The sequence below is a fragment of the Anopheles coustani genome (genome assembly GCF_943734705.1).
Source record: "Anopheles coustani chromosome X unlocalized genomic scaffold, idAnoCousDA_361_x.2 X_unloc_4, whole genome shotgun sequence".
Classification (NCBI taxonomy): Eukaryota; Metazoa; Arthropoda; class Insecta; order Diptera; family Culicidae; genus Anopheles; species Anopheles coustani.
The window spans coordinates 450,103-460,000 of record NW_026525148.1 but is presented as its reverse complement, the minus strand read 5'-3'; the positions used below and the strand labels follow the sequence as shown (position 1 = coordinate 460,000).

At 47.6% G+C, this 9,898-nt stretch overlaps 1 non-coding gene across 1 annotated transcript; it reads right to left on the bottom strand.

Moving 5' to 3' along the window:
* Nucleotides 1–368: 368 nt before the first annotated feature.
* LOC131270580 (5.8S ribosomal RNA) lies at nucleotides 369–523 on the bottom strand. The gene has a single exon (XR_009179635.1). It is a non-coding gene; the product is annotated as a 5.8S ribosomal RNA (ribosomal RNA).
* Between the last annotated feature and the right edge of the window lie 9,375 nt (nucleotides 524–9,898).

Sequence of the window (9,898 nt, the reverse complement as noted above, 5' to 3'; positions counted from 1 at the left end):
CCTTCCTTTGCCCATACGCTAGTTTGTTTGTGTTCCTTTGGTCAACTTCCATACTTGAATCATTTGTGCTATTCGCTGCTGCTTCGACGCTACTTTGACATCTTCGCTTCTATTTAAATAAATAAATAAGCTGAAGCTAGACATCAGTAAACACCACCACAGACACCACAAGCACGCCTTCTCCTCGTACTTCCGCCTCACGCGGGAACACGGACGCTCTAAATACTTCGAATTCCAATGCCAGTATATTGTAAACCACGGGTTCTTTAATGCTAGCGGGTCGTCGCGACCCTAGTTAACATCATGGTGCACGTCTCGTGACGGGTGTCACGGCGTAGTTAAATGTATGCGATACATTTCTCAAATATAAGCGCTCAGTCATCTGTACATCATGGTAGGTTCCCACGACGTGCAATATGCGTTCAACTTATCAATGTTCATGTGTCCTGCAGTTCACATTATGACGCGCAGTTAGCTGCGGTCTTCATCGATCCATGAGCCGAGTGATCCACTGCCGAGGGTGACTAACTTGCGTAAGCCGCCGCTGTGCGCGTATACCCGTTCCCCGTAGGGAGGAGCAAGCCGCCGCTTAGAGACGAAGCATAAAGTGTCCTCATTCCACATAGGGCAAGCTGGATGAATCCATTTTACTCAGGACGGCCGAAGCGGCGTGGACCAGGGGAGAACTGAACCTTATACTTCACACCACAGTAAGTCTACGTGTCCTCTTCCACATAGGGCAAGCTAGAACTAACTATCTTACCCAGGACTGCCGGAGCAGCGTGGACCAGGGGAGGAACACACTTTTCATGGAAACGTAAGGCATCCATGACTGCCATAACGTAAGCCGCCGCTGTGCGCGTATACCCGTTCCCCGTAGGGAGGAGCAAGCCGCCGCTTAGAGACGAAACATAAAGTGTCCTCATTCCACATAGGGCAAGCTGGATGAATCCATTTTACCCAGGACGGCCGAAGCGGCGTGGACCAGGGGAGAACTGAACTTTATACTTCACACCACAGTAAGTCTACGTGTCCTCTTCCACATAGGGCAAGCTAGAACTAACTATCTTACCCAGGACTGCCGAAGCAGCGTGGACCAGGGGAGGAACACACTTTTCATAGAAACGTAAGGCATCCATGACTGCCATAGTGCGTAAGCCGCCGCTGTGCGCGTAAACCCGTTCCCCGTAGGGAGGAGTCAAGCCGCCGCTTAGAGACGAAGTATGAAGTGTCCTCTTCCACATAGGGCAAGCTAGAATGAACTATCTTACCCAGGACCGCCGAAGCAGCGTGGACCAGGGGAGAACTGAACTTTATACTTCACACCACAGTATTGAGTAATGTGCCCTCTTCCACATAGGGCAAGCTGGAATGTTCCATTTTACCCAGGGCGGCCGAAGCGGCGTGGACCAGTGGAGGACTACACAATCATGAGGTTTGATATCGACTTGTGTGTTTCAATAGGGTACCGATGGTATGTTTTGAACCGATTTGATTTAGCCATTCTGAAGTCATCACTTGGTTGAAGCGCTGAACTAGGGAGGGGCATCGTTTACATATATATTGGTTTTCGCATGCTCTACTAGGTTAATGTCATAGGGTTGGCTATCGAGCATGCCCAAGTGATGACTTGATTGTGTGCTTGCTTGAATTCTTCACATTTCATACCATCGGTTAGTTGTCGAATCATTCCTCGATCATAACCTTCGTTCTTGGTTCATGTATGCTCTCTTCCACATAGGGCAAGCTAGAATTAACTATCTTACCCAGGACCGCCGGAGCAGCGTGGACCAGGGGAGAACTATACTTTGTCTTGTATGCCCTCTTCCACATAGGGCAAGCTAGAATTAACTATCTTACCCAGGACTGCAAAGCAGCGTGGACCAGTGGAGGACTATACTTTGTTCATTACACCACAGTATTAAGTATGGTGTCCTCTTCCACATAGGGCAAGCTAGAACTAACTATCTTACCCAGGACCGCCGAAGCAGTGTGGACCAGGGGAGGACTATACTTTATACTTCACACACTAGCCATATTGAAGTCATCACTTGGTTGAAGCACTGAACTAGGGCGAGTCTATCGTTTACTTTGCATTGGGATAATACGCTGCATGCTCTCTTAGGTTAATGTCATGTGGTTGGCTATAGAGCATGCCCAAGTGATGACTTTGTTTAAAGCTCAACAGGTAGAGTATTATGTCCTCTTCCACATAGGGCAAGCTAGAATTAACTATCTTACCCAGGACCGCCGGAGCAGCGTGGACCAGGGGAGAACTATACTTTGTCTTGTATGCCCTCTTCCACATAGGGCAAGCTAGAATTAACTATCTTACCCAGGACTGCAAAGCAGCGTGGACCAGTGGAGGACTATACTTTGTTCATTACACCACAGTATTAAGTATGGTGTCCTCTTCCACATAGGGCAAGCTAGAACTAACTATCTTACCCAGGACCGCCGAAGCAGTGTGGACCAGGGGAGGACTATACTTTATACTTCACACACTAGCCATACTGAAGTCATCACTTGGTTGAAGCGCTGAACTACGGCGGGGTAATCGTTTACAGGTTATAATCATATAGCTGCATGCTCATTAGTAGATAATGGAATATTGTATGGCAATATGAGCATGCCCAAGTGATGACTTTGTTTCAAGCTCAACAGGTAGGGTATTGAGTCCTCTTCCACATAGGGCAAGCTAGAATGAACTATCTTACCCAGGACCGCCGGAGCAGCGTGGACCAGTGGAGGACTCTATACTTTATACTTCACACCACAGTATTGAGTACGTCTTGCATAAAGCCCCTAATGAGAACCACGAGGGCTCTCTCAATGTAGAACCACGAGGGCTCTAGTACCGATTCTCTCGGTACGGCTTGGTCCGTGTTCCTTTATGCTTGTACTCGCAGAAAGTCTCAACCCGGAGGTCTTGACTTTGATTGTCATAGTTGGACTACGACGGGGCATCTGACCATTGCTGATCGAACACCCCTGATTCACCATCTTTCGGGTAGGCGGTACGCGTACCTCCGGACGCGGAAGTCTCAACCCGGAGGTCTTGACTTTGTATTGTCATAGTTGGACTACGACGGGGTATCCGACTCATCGAATACCCCAGAAGCACACCATCTTTCGGGTAGGCGGTACGCGTACCTCCGGACGCGGAAAGTCTCAACCCGGAGGTCTTGACTTTGGTTGTCATAGTTGGACTATGACGGGGCATCCGACCATTGCTGATCGAACACCCCTGTTACACCATCTTTCGGATAGGCGGTGCGCGACACCACCGACGCGGAAAGTCTCAACCCGGAGGTCTTGACTTTGTATTGTTGGATAGTCCTCTTCCACTATAGGGCAAGCTGGAAATATTCCATTTTACCCAGGACTGCCGAGGCAGCGTGGACCAGGGGAGAACTTCACGGAATCTTCAGGCATCCATGATTGCCATAGTGCGTAAGCCGCCGCTGTGTGCGTCAACTCGTTCCCCGTGAGGAGGAGTCTAGCCGCCGCTAAAAGACGAAGCATTAAGTGTCCTCATTCCACTATAGGGCAAGCTAGAATGAACTATCTTACCCAGGACCGCCGAAGCAGCGTGGACCAGGCGAAGACTATACTTTATACTTCACACCACAGTATTGAGTACGACTTGCATAAAGCCCCTAATGAGAACCACGAGGGCTCTCTCAATGTAGAACCACGAGGGCTCTAGTACCGATTCTCTCGGTACGGCTTGGTCCGTGTTCCTTTATGCTTGTACTCGCGGAAAGTCTCAACCCGGAGGTCTTGACTTTGATTGTCATAGTTGGACTACGACGGGGCATCCGACCATTGCTGACCGAACACCCCTGATTCATCATCTTTCGGATAGGAGGTGCGCCCACCTCCGACGCGGAAGTCTCAACCCGGAGGTTCGGACTTAGAGTTTTTCCCATTTAAAAGTTTTTCTCTTAGCCATACTGAAGTCATCACTTGGTGAACGATTGAACTAGGGCGGGTTAATCGTTTATAGGTATCATGTGGTTTGCATGCTCTCTTAGGTTAAGGTCATGTGGTTGGCTCTCGAGCATGCCCAAGTGATGACTTTGTTTCACGCTTGCTTGATTTCTTCATGATTCCCTGTTATATAGTGTAATCATTCGAGAACAGGGAATCTTTGGTTTTGCTCAACAGGTATTGGATGTCAACTTGGTATCTAGATCGCATTAAGTCTCAACCCTTAGGTTCGGACTTGTATAGTGACATCTTGTTACGGTCTTGAGTCTCAACCCGCAGGTTCGGACTACCTAGTGTTTGATCGAATATAATATGGCAACTTGTGCCTAAGTCTCAACCCGCAGGTTCGGACTTCTGTTTATTTGGCCAATGTATGTATAAGGCAACTTGTGCCTAAGTCTCAACCCGCAGGTTCGGACTTGTGTATTTGTTCGAAGTCATGTATAAGGCAACGTGTGCCTAAGTCTCAACCCGCAGGTTCGGACTTGTTAGTGTTTCGTCAACTTTCATATGGCAACTTGTGCCTAAGTCTCAACCCGCAGGTTCGGACTTGTGTATTTGTTCGAAGTCATGTATAAGGCAACTTGTGCCTAAGTCTCAACCCGCAGGTTCGGACTTGTGTATTTGTTCGAAGTCATGTATAAGGCAACGTGTGCCTAAGTCTCAACCCGCAGGTTCGGACTTGTTAGTGTTACGTCAATTATCATATGGCAACTTGTGCCGAAGTCTCAACCCGCAGGTTCGGACTTCTATAGTGTTTCGTCAATTATCATATGGCAACTTGTGCCGAAGTCTCAACCCGCAGGTTCGGACTTCTGGAAGGATCACTTGGCCACTAATGATCCTTCCGCAGGTTCACCTACGGAAACCTTGTTACGACTTTTACTTCCTCTAAATCATCAAGTTCGGTCAACTTCGATAAAGCAGACGCGGTTCACGAGGATCCAGCGAACGATCATCTCCAAAGACCTCACTAAATAATCCATCGGTAGTAGCGACGGGCGGTGTGTACAAAGGGCAGGGACGTATTCAACGCTGGCTGATGACCAGCACTTACTAGAAGTTCCGAGTTCATATGGACCATTGCAATCCATAATCCCTACTAAGTGAGTATTTGAGTGATTTCCCGTTCCTCTCGGAATAGGAGACACGCTGCTACCCACATTGTAGCACGCGTGTAGCCCAGAACATCTAAGGGCATCACGGACCTGTTATCGCTCGATCTCATTTTGCTAAACACAAATTGTCCTGCTAAGCAGCGTACCGTAAGTGCACTTGCGCACACGAACAGCGAAGGTGTCAGGTCATACTCCACCGAAAGGTCCTAACCCGTTCCAATCGGCATCGACGCATTAACGCTGACTGCGTTCTAGTTAGCATATGTGAGTCACGTTCGTTATCGGAATTAACCAGACAAATCAATCCACGAACTAAGAACGGCCATGCACCACTACCCTTAAATTTGAGAAAGAGCTATTAATCTGTCTCACCTCCATAAGTTCGGACCTGGTAAGTTTTCCCGTGTTGAGTCAAATTGAACCGCAAGCTCCATTTCATTGTGGTGCCCTTCCGTCAATTCCTTTAAGTTTCAACTTTGCAACCATACTTCCCCCGGAACCTGACTTTGGTTTCCCGGAAGCTACTGAGAGCACCTGGTTGTAGCGTCTCCCAATTGCTAGTTGGCATCGTTTACGGTTAGAACTAGGGCGGTATCTAATCGCCTTCGATCCTCTAACTTTCGTTCTTGATTAAAGAAAGCATCCTTGACAAATGCCTTCGCTTTAGTTAGTCTTACGACGGTCTACGAATTTCACCTCTCGCGCCGTAATACTAGTGTCCCCAACTACTTCTGTTAATCATTACCTCCGGTCTGAGTACAAACCAATGAAAGATTAGACCAAGGTCGTATTCCATTATTCCATGCAAGATTATTCTAGGGCGTTTGGGCACCCTGCTTTAAGCACTCTAATTTGTTCAAGGTAAACGTGAGCGGTCGAGCTCTATGTTACACTTGCACCCGTTGAAGGGCACACCATGACACAGACTTGGTGCCCTACCACACCATTGAGTCGCAACCAGATTCCGACTTGGCCCACCGACCACGGGTTGACCGGGTCGGCGGAGCCGGACTGTGTTGGACAAGTATCAACTTCGAACGTTTTAACCGCAACAATTTTAATATACGCTAGTGGAGCTGGAATTACCGCGGCTGCTGGCACCAGACTTGCCCTCCACTTGATCCTCGTAGAAGGATTTATGCTCTACTCATTCCAATTATGAAACATCATTAAAGAGTTTCATATTGTTATTTCTCGTCACTACCTCCCCGTCCCGGGATTGGGTAATTTACGCGCCTGCTGCCTTCCTTGGATGTGGTAGCCATTTCTCAGGCTCCCTCTCCGGAATCGAACCCTGATTCCCCGTTACCCGTTGCAACCATGGTAGTCCTCTATACTACCATCCATAGTTGATAGGGCAGATATTTGCGAGATCTGTCGTCGGTGCGAGACCATACGATCAGCATCATTATCCAGACTTCAACTCAATGACACGGAGAACCCGCGATTGGTTTGACTAATAAGTGCACCAGTTCCCGCGAGGGTCCTGGCATGTTGCATGTATTAGCTCTAGATTTTCCACAGTTATCCAAGTAACTAGGTTGATGATCTCGTAAATTATAGCTGTTATACTGAGCCTTATGCGGTTTCACATTAAATCTGTTTGTACTTAGACATGCATGGCTTAACCTTTGAGACGAGCGTATATTACTGGTAGGATCAACCAGAATTCCGACTTTGCGTTCGAATGTTCATTGTCCCATTGCACCCGGAGGAGCAAACACCACGTTCTATATGTTGTCAAGTCCGGTAGCACACGGGAGGCGAGCCCCCGTGCGAACCTCATTGCCCTCGTATCACACACACCCGATGCACCGGACAGGCACTTGAGCGGCATTCGACTCCGCTAAGCGCTCGTGCGCCCGATTGTGCATGCGCTGACGGGGCCTTCATACCCCTACCACAGCGACCTTATGCCAAACTTCCATGAATACTTAGGTGAGCTGACAAGGGCCTTCATTTCCCTACCATCAACTAAAGGACACGCTAGGCGCGTCCGATCATTGCAACTGCGGGGCTTTCATACCCCAATCACCACAGTACGCAATTCACCAGAGTTTAATCACAACCCCCCCGGACATGGCACACTATTAACTTGCAACAAAACTTAGTGTGTGCCGGGCACATCGGTTCCACAAAATCATTCCCGATGTACCCCAATTGGGGTTGTGAACGCATCCATGGTCCTCTGACACACCCAACCAAGCGTGGATACTACATACCTCAAACACCCAGTACACTAACAGACAAATCAATATATGGTTGCTTTCCCCCAGACATTTGCCAATCACTTGGCACCCGGACGGGAACTCGCTCCTGATTGCGCCAATGCCACCCATTTGCCAAGAGCGAGTTCTGTATGTAGATTTCATTTGGAAAGACAACCGTGTACTGGATATTCTATCCGACGATTACAGATGACGAGTACGAGACTCGACTACACTCACGGATAATACATTTTGGGTCGAGATTGCTTTCGGGGTTTTCGATTGGTCTTGCGCTTGTAAACGTATAACTTTGACTTGTGGTAACTTCGGTATGTTAGTCGATCACGTGGATGTGAACTGGTTAGGGTGAGCAATATGTTCACTTGCACTCTGGGTAGGAATAGGTGAGCGCTATAGGTTAAGATCATTGTATGGTTCCATCGTGATGACTTTCGCTAGATAGTAGGATGTTTGGATAGTTATAACGTTTTTGGCCATTTGTTCATAGTGTTCAGTCCATTGAGGAATTCGATTGGTCTTTGCTTCACACACGTGGTCGATCACTTGGATGTGAACTAGGGTGAGAATAAGGTGTTCACTAGTGCTCTTAGGTTTTGGATCAGTACTGAGCACTTGATTGGTTTCGCATAATATGTATCCATAGTGATGACTCTTTCCAGCTTAAGATTTCGTTACCGGTTTCGAATCCTCCCCACGTTCGCTTTTACTTGGTTAGGTTTTCGAGTGTAGATTTGAAAGCAATCTCATGTATGTATCCCATCTGATATAAGCCACTGACAGTTCATGTCACCTCGTTCAACTCTCGCTGGGTCACAGAAGTATGTTACTGCGCCCATTATCCCTACTCGGATAGGTTCGGTTCGTTCGTTTTATACTACGGTGAGTAAACTCAATTTGTGCATCGCATAGCCATGGAAAGCAAGCTTTCGCGGGCCTCTTCGACTGTTTTGATACGAGCTGTGCCCGTGATGCTTGTCATCCCAGGATACTAGACCCCTTTGGACGACCGCATGACCATCAGAAAGTAAATTCCACGTTCGATTTGGGGTGTGAACCCCGAACATAAAGTCTTTGTGTAGAACCACGAGGGCTCTATAGTACCGATTCTCTCGGTACGCTTGGTCCGTGTTCCTTTATGTTCGTACTCTTGTGAATAAGATTCACGTTCGTTTTGGGATATTTGCTACTGTCACCGTTTGAGTACTATGGGGCTTGAACCCCTAACATAAAGTCTTTGTGTAGAACCACGAGGGTTCTATAGTACCGATTCTCTCGGTACGCTTGGTCCGTGTTCCTTTATGTTCGTACTCTTGTGTGTATAATATTCATGTTCGGTTTGGGATATTTGCTACTTTCACCAGGGTCCCGTTCTTCATACAAGTCTGCCTTGCTAATGTGGTAACTTTATAGTGTAGTTCTGACATCCCAATTTTGGGACTTAGCCGATTTTTCGTATATTTCCATATGACCCATAGGGTCCCTTTCTTCATACAAGCTTGCCTAGGGCGATCGGTCAAAACTTGTCTTACTATTCGATTGGTCTTCGCAGTTTCACCCTAGGCAATTCGCCTAGGTCTGTCTTCTTGAGGAGGCCAAAACCCGAAATAAGGAGGTCTGGCCGACCCTGAAACCTCCCCTGTCTTAACTACACTAACCCGATTTTTCAGGGTCCTCACCGTCATACAACTTTCCCTAGGTCACTTATACTCTTGACTTAGGCCATCTGACTTGGTCCGTGTTTCTTCCTAGCGTTCACCTAGGTACTTTGCCTTGCTTGATGTGGTAACTTTTTAGTGTAGTTCTGACATCCCAATTTTGGGACTTAGCCGATTTTTCATGAATTTCCATATGACCCTAAGGGTCCCTTTCTTCATACAAGCTTGCCTAGGGCGATCGGTCAAAACTTGTCTTACTATTCGATTGGTCTTCGCAGTTTCACCCTAGGCAATTCGCCTAGGTCTGTCTTCTTGAGGAGGCCAAAACCCGAAATAAGGAGGTCCAGCCGACCCTGAAACCTCCCCTGTCTTAACTACACTAACCCGATTTTTCAGGGTCCTCAGCGCCATACAACTTTGCCTAGGTCACTTATACTCTTGACTTAGGCCATCTGACTTGGTCCGTGTTTCTTCCTAGGGTTCACCTAGGTACTTTGCCTTGCTTGATGTGGTAACTTTATAGTGTAGTTCTGACATCCCAATTTTGGGACTTAGCCGATTTTTCATGAATTTCCATATGACCCTAAGGGTCCCTTTCTTCATACAAGCTTGCCTAGGGCGATCGGTCAAAACTTGTCTTACGATTCGATTGGTCTTCGCACTTTCACCCTAGGCAGTTTGCCTAGGTCTGTCTTCTTGAGGAGGCCAAAACCCGAAATAAGGAGGTTCAGCCGACCCAGAAACCTCCCCTGTCTGAACTACACTAACCCGATTTTTCAGGGTCCTCAGCGCCATACAACTTTGCCTAGGTCACTTGTACTCTTGACTTAGGCCATCTGACTTGGTCCGTGTTTCTTCCTAGGGTTCACCTAGGTACTTTGCCTTGCTTGATGTGGTAACTTTT